The sequence below is a fragment of the Conger conger genome, chromosome 4, assembly GCF_963514075.1.
Source record: "Conger conger chromosome 4, fConCon1.1, whole genome shotgun sequence".
Taxonomy (NCBI): domain Eukaryota; kingdom Metazoa; phylum Chordata; class Actinopteri; order Anguilliformes; family Congridae; genus Conger; species Conger conger.
In genome coordinates, this window is record NC_083763.1 from 42386010 (window position 1) to 42393825 (window position 7816).

The 7816-nt window shown below is 47.2% G+C and overlaps 1 pseudogene; it reads left to right on the forward strand.

Moving 5' to 3' along the window:
• The first annotated feature begins 4512 nt into the window (after nt 1–4512).
• On the forward strand, nt 4513–7320 carry LOC133126619 (uncharacterized; annotated as a pseudogene).
• The last annotated feature ends 496 nt before the right edge of the window (nt 7321–7816 follow it).

Here is a 7816-nt window from a genome sequence, read left to right on the forward strand (position 1 = left end):
AAGCAAGGGATATGCTACCAAATATTAAGTTTTTTTTTTTTGTTATTTACTTTGATTTACTTTGCTATATAAAAATCACATCTAGGTGTAAATACCAGGAAATAAAATCTGAAATTCTGAACTCTTGTCTCATGTTCATCTTTCTATCTCAAACCCATATGTATTCAGTGTATTGCAAAAACAAAGGAATTGGAATTGCTGTTCCAATAGATTTTGAGAGGACTGCGTAATAAACAATATGGCTAATGATCTATATTTCATGTTCAAACATACAGGAAAATGATATACTTTTATTTCAATACATTTACATGTTTCAATGTTTTTATTTAGTAATCTTTTTTAATGAAAACTACAGGTGCCAAACTGATCGGCACCCCCAACAAATATATTTAAAAAGTGAAATTGGTTGCAAACTTGCCAGGAAGAGGAAGCAGTGCATATCATCCCCACGGACAGATGGCGAGGGAGGCCATAAGTAACCCAAGGATTGCAGTTTAACCTTCCTGTGGTGTTCGGGTCAAATCTGACCGATTTACAACTTAAAACACTCATAAATATTGTGTTTTACATCTGATTGCCTCAAGGCCTTATGATATCCTCCACACTATGCACTTGAACATATAAAAGTGATGATCACCACTTTCATTGAATTTTGAGTGTTTTAGTCAACCTTGTTACACCTGTGGTGTTCCCGGTCAAAAGTGACCGCCATAGGAAATGAATGGGTATCCAGACTATATTCATCCATCAGATCAGAAAACATCCCCATACATACCACCCCATGCACACCACCCCAACACAGACACACACACACACACACACACACATTTCAGACTGAACAATCTCTGTTATGTGAACCCATCTCTTTCCCGCGCTTATGTGCCGATCCTCCCATGTGAACCAACTTCCTGATGAAACAATATATCATATCTTCACACAGACTAGACAGGTGTCTGTTTTGTGAACCCATCTCTTTCCTGTGCTTTTGTGCCTACCCCCCACGTGAACCACACCTTCCAGACTAATCAATGTATCATATCTTCACACAGACCCCATATATATAGCTTGATGTTTGCCTTGCACTCCTTTTACTCTGAGCACACTGAGTAGGCGACTGACCAAGCGGTTATCTGTCAGAGAGGCTCTGGAAATAATTTTCGAACACGATGAAGAGGGCACTGAAGTTGAACCAGAGATAGAGGAGGATGTCTCGGAAGTGGAAGACAACACAGATTTGGATCCAGATTTTGAGGAGACTGACCAGTCAACAGATGGAGAGGGAGAGGCGCCTGAAGAACAGGCACCTGAGGAGACATTCCAGTCCAAGAGTGGAGACTTGCTCTGGTCTTCATCCCCCCAGGACAAAGGAAGTAGAGCGAGAGTGGAAAACATAAAGATGACACCACGGCCAACACGGTATGCAACATCTCATGTGGATGACATCAAGTCCAGCTTCCAACTCTTTTTACCAGAGTCCATTGAGGGAATTATACTGGAGACGACAAACCTGGAGAGGAAGCATGTGTTTGGCGACATCTGGAGAGAAATTGACCAGGTAGACCTTCAAGCCTACATGGGTCTGTTGATTTTAGCAGGAGTATATCGCTCAAACAATGAGGCTACAAAAAGTGGGATGCAGAGTCTGGCAGATCTATGTTCCGGGCAACTATGTCCTTACAACAGTTTCATGTCCTTTAGAATTAATCGATTCGATAACAGAGATACACAACCCGTCCGCTGACGAAATGACAAACTGGCTGCCATCAGGAACGTTTGGGACAGGTGGGTGGAGCGCCTACCACTGATGTACAATCCAGGCCCTGAGGTGACAGTTGATAAGCGCCTGGTTCCTTTCAGAGGTCGCTGTTCCTTCAAGGTGTACATTCCAAGCAAACAGGGAAGTATGGAATAAAGATCTGGGCAGCATGTGATACCAGGAGCAGCTATGCCTGGAATATGCAGGTATACTTAGGGAAACCCAGTACTGGAAGGGCCGAAAAAAACCAGAGCATGCGTGTTGTGCTGGACATGACAACCGGTCTCCAAGGGCATAATATCACATGTGACAACTTCTTCACATCATATGCTCTTGGTCAGGAGCTGCTGAAAAGAGTGTCAAATGCCACTCATGTGCATGAATTCACATGCACACACACACACACACACTCTCTCTCTCTCTCTCTCTCTCTCACACACACACACACACACACACACACACACAAACTTCATGTTGAGGAGTTTGGTCTTTGTTTTTCCATTTCTTTTTCACATTACAATTCATTTTGGAATGTTCACCATGACTCTGAGACATTGTTCACAGCTAAAGAGAGTTAAATAAAAATTTGGTGGTGATAAATGGTTTTTGTGTTCATTTAAGAGCAGTTAAAACAGACCGGTCAAATTTGACCGGGAACACTAAAGTAAGGGGTGGGGGGTGAACACAACAGGAGGGTTACGAATTGCAGAGATTGGTTGTGTCTTGGGGTCATCAAATCAAAAAGAAAACATATAATGGCACCTCCATACCAGAAAACTATTTGGAATGAAGGCAGCCCTTATACTGAGCACAATAAACAAAACCAAGCATCTTGCATTTGCCAATTATTACTGGAAATTATTGTGGTTTCTTTTAAAATATGCTGGTATAAAAAAGAATGCATGGTGGACTCTGTGATTGTGTGTGTTCAGGTCCTGTAGCTGCTCTGAATCATCACCCCTTCACCACCATGCTTGATGGTTCGCATGAGGTTTTTGCTCTACATGGCAATGTGCATTATGGCCAAAAAAACTCTTGATCTTTGATCTCTGTGATCCAGAAGTATTGTGGTTCATTTAGGTGCAATTTTGCAACCCTAAGGCCTACTGCAATGGTAATTCTGGGCACAAGGGGTTTTCCCCAATCTTTGATATGCATACTTGTTCAGACTTATCCTAATGGTGGAATCATGAACACAAATACCATGTTGGCAGAGGGCAGTAGATCCCTGGATGCAGGTTTGGGGTACTTTCACATTTTTCAGAGCATTACACAGTCTGATCTTGGGGTGAATTTGCTGCGATGCCCACACCTGGGTAGACTGCCAACTGTCTTAAAGGTTCTCCATTTGTCAACAAATTTGCTCCTGGGCTACGACTGTACTGTATATGCTGGGTGGCTGGCTAAATTGACTTCTGGCTAGCCTGAGTGGGTGCTGCTCTGCTCCACGTTAGCGTGAGGAGGAAAGGTTTTTTTCAAAGGCAGGGAGCCCTGATATTATAGCTTCTCAGGACTAACTTGAGGTCTCAAACGTTTAAAACCCAGCTGAGGCCGATCCAAGGATATATCCTCCTGCGAGCAGGTGAGTGAAAAGACTCTTGTGAGATACAAAGTCGAAGCTGTGAGTATAGTTGCAAGAAGCAAATGTCAACTGAGGAGGAGTAGTGCTCCAGTGTCCTATATGCTCTTACAGGAGGGTGGGTGTCTCCTGTAGTATTGGACATGCACCTGTCTGTCAAAGTCAGACGTGGTGCAGTTGGATGCTTATGCAGAGGTCATGACTGGATGTCCTTCCCTATAGGTGGATCTCAAACACAAGATGATGAAAGAGAACCTTTTTGTAGTACGCATGGGCAAAAACAGTTCTTGAGACTTTATTCCTAAAGAGGTTGAAGTTTTGCAATGCCTGAGTCTAAATAGAAGACTGTATTTGAAGGTGTTGAAATCACTCCTATGAGTGGACATTTCTGAGCAGGACAGTGAAACCCCACAGCAGAGGCTTCAATGAAGGACTTGATCCTATTTCATATTGGTTTTTTGACATACATTCTCAAAATATTATTATTCAGTGGGCTTGCTAAGGCTTGCTAAGACCTGCTTTTGAATAATAAATGGCATGTAAAATTGTGTGATGTGTTTGGCATGTTGATGGGGGTGGGATATTTTACGAAATCTTATATCAATGAACCTCGATCAATATAATAGTATACTATTTGTTATTATTATAGTTTTTGTAGTGATTTTTACAATCTTCTTTTTGGTAATGTTAACATTAAATTTGAAACAAGATTTGACCAGCATATCTGCATTCACTCAAAAACAAAAAAGGTGAGAAAAAAACCCTTTCACTTCTACTGTGTTTGAGTTTCTGTTATCTTGTTTCAGTAATATCTATAGTAATTCTGACCCTTAAAAAATAAGTCCTGAAGGGTTACCTTTCAGAAGAGACCACAATTATGCTTGTTGTCAAAGGAGTTATAGTATAGTAACCATTGTAGTGACGTGACATAATTCACCTACGGAACCGTGTGTGTGTGTGATAAGTGTTCTGCACGGACTGAATAAGGTGCGGAACCAGGTTGATATATACATGATTGCATGATTGTTCTAACCAGTTTTGCTCTGCCTGTTAACTGACAAGTTCCATAGTAAAGAAAACAATTAACCTGGATACTCCGCCTCTGACTCCCATTCTTCGGCGCTTCATTGGTGACCCCGACGTAGGTCTCGTAGAAGTCTCCGAGACCGAAGAGAACATGGCGAACAACGTCAATTTTTTGAGATTGCCGGAGTTCTGGGAGTCGTCAGCAGCAGCGTGGTTCGCGCAGGCTGAGGCTCAGTTTGCCATCCGCACCATTGTTGAGGACGACGCGCGCTACTTTCACGTCGTCGCGGCGCTTGGCAGCTCCACCGTGGCCAGGACAGTTGGATTTATTACGTCCCCTCCTGAACATGACAAGTACACGGCGTTTAAGGCTCACCTCCTCAGGACTTTCGAACTGTCGCGGTCTGAGCGAGCGCGGCGTCTGCTCTCAGTCAAGAGCCTTGGGGACGACAAGCCATCCGTCCACATGGAGAGGCTGCTGGGGTGGCTAGGTAAGGAGGAACCATGTTTCTTGTTCATTGAGATATTCCTTCAGAGCATGCCGCCACATGTACAGACGGCGTTCGCTAACACGACCATTACGGATCCCCGTAAGTTAGCTGAAGAGGCGACCGTTTTTTTTTAGCCACACAGCGGTCTGACCAGGAAGTAATGGCCCCGACACGTGGTTACGAAACCCCGGCCAGAGATATGCTAGCCAGCAGGGAGCCTGTAGCCTCTAACAGCCGTACAGACACAGGCATGTGTTCTCTCCACAAGCGTTTCGGCGCGAAGGCAAGGAGATGCTACCCCCCATGTAGTTACAAGTCGGCGGGAAACGCCGTTGTTGTTTATCAGAGACTCCCTCTCCGGACGCAAATTCCTCTGCAACACCGGCGCTCAGAGGAGCGTTCTACCAGCGACGGTGAGCGACACCGCCGGGGGAGAAAATGGCCCGCGCTTGTCATCCGCTAATGGCGCCCCTATCCGCACCTACGGAACGAAGACAGTAGACTTGTGTTTTGGAGGTCAGCGGTTTACATGGCATTTTGTCACGGCGGACATTTCTTTTCCCCTCCTGGGTGCAGATTTCTTGTGCTCTCACGGACTGTTAGTAGATGTCAAGAATAACCGCCTGATAGATGCAATGACATTCTCCTCTTTCGCATGTGTCCGCGATGAGGCGACGTACGGCGGTCTTTCAGGTTCACTATCAGGAAGTGACAATATCAGCGCCTGCTCGGCGAGTTTCCCAGCCTGACACAGCCCACTTTTTCCGCCGCCACCGCCAAACACGGAGTGGAGCACCACGTGGTAACTGAAGGACCACCTGTCTATGCTAGAGCCCGGCGGCTCAACCCGGACAGGTTAGCGGTCGCTAAAGCTGAGTTTACCAACATGGAGCGCCTAGGCATCATTTGCCGCTCGGACAGCCCCTGGGCCTCGCCCCTCCACAACGTCCCAAAACCCGACGGTGGGTGGTGACCATGCGGTGACTACCGCCGCCTCAATGACGCTACCACTCCTGACCGTTATCCAGTCCCCCACATTCAGGGATTCTCCTCGCACTTGGCTGGGAAGCGCGTTTTCTCCAAAGTCGATTTGGTGCGTGGATACCACCAAGTCCCAGTGCGTCCTTCAGACGTCCCCAAAACAGCGGTGATCACACCTTTTGGTTTGTTCGAATTCCTACGTATGCCGTTCGGACTTAAAAATGCAGCTCAATCCTTTCAGCGGCTGATGGATTCAGTGCTCAGAGACATGCCTTTCATTTTCGTCTACTTGGACGACATCCTCGTCGGCAGCACCTCAGAAGAGGAGCACATGCTGCATCTCCGGGAGCTTTTCACGAGACTCAGCCAACACGGTTTGATCATCAACCCGACGAAGTGTCTGTTCGGGTTATCCTCCATCCGCTTCCTCGGACATATCATCGACAAAGATGGGGCAGCCCCCCTCCCAGTGAAGGTGGAGGCCGTCTCCGCTTTCCCACGGCCGCCCACAGCCCGGGCGCTCCGAGAGTTTCTAGGGATGGTGACGTTTTATCACCGTTTCATCCGCCAGGCGGCCCACACCATGCATCCATTATATAAAGCCTTAAAAGGGAAGTCTCCCAACCAGGCCATTGACTGGACGGCCGAGAGAGAGGCCGCTTTCCATGCCACCAAGGCAGCCCTGAGCCAGGCTGCTATGTTGACCTCTCCTCCGATCGTGGCTCGCAGTTCACCTCAGAGCTTTGGACCACGGTTGCGGAGGGTCTGGGAGTTAAACTGCATCGCACCACCGCCTACCACCCCCAAGCTAATGGCTTGTGTGAAAGATTCCATCGCTCCATGAAGGCAGCTCTGCGGGCTGGCTTAACGGATGACAACTGGGTGGATAAGCTCCCGTGGGTCATGCTAGGCCTCAGGAGCGCCCCTAAGGAGGACCTACAAGCCTCGTCAGCCGAGCTCGTCTACGGGCAGACTCTGCGGGTCCCCGGGGATTTCATTCCGGAGACCACTGTCCCCTGGTCAGCGGCCAGGCAACGCTCCTTTCTGCTAAGGGGTTCGCACCCATTCCCACGTCGCAACACGGCACCCCTACATTCCAGGTGCCCCGCGACCTATGCTCCGCGGAGTTCGTTTTCGTGCGTCATGACGCACACTGTGGACCCTTACGCCCTCCGTATGACGGACCGTTCAGAGTTCTGCAGCACGGAGAAAAGAGCTTGGTGGTGGACTTGGATGGTAGGGCGGACACTATCTCCATCGATAGGGTCAAACCCGCCCACATGGACGTTTCCCGGCCGTTGGAGTTGGGCCGAGCCCCACGCCGAGGCCGCCCTCCTGTGGTTGCGACCCCGGACACGCCCTCGTCTCCGGATCCAGGGGACGGCACAGCCTTACCTGCTGCGCTTCCCTCCGCACATCCTGTGTCACACACCCGGCGTGGTCGGCTCATAATTCCTCCCCGACGAGGGGATTTTGACTATGGGTGAATTCTGGGGGGGCTTGTGTAGTGACGTGACATAATTCACCTACGGAACCTTGTGTGTGTGTGATAAGTGTTCTGCACGGACTGAATAAGGTGCGGAACCAGGTTGATATATACATGATTGCATGATTGTTCTAACCAGTTTTGCTCTGCCTGTTAACTGACAAGTTCCATAGTAAAGAAAACAATTAACCTGGATACTCCGCCTCTGACTCCCATCCTTCAGCGCTTCACCATTTATTTTAGGAATGTCATTTTCAGGCTTGTGTTAAAAAGAAGGGTAATTTGATTTAAAAAATGTGCAAACTTTTTATGCAATTGTTTGCAATAGCACAATAAGCATAATGTGAATATGGAACTTCTATTCTTCATGGCATGCATACTATTTTTATAACTATGTTAACTATTTTTTGACATAATGCAGTTTAAGAGGTTCATAGCCATAAATTATCATAGGGGGTGTATCCACTACACATTTGCCAAATATCTATTCAAAGTAA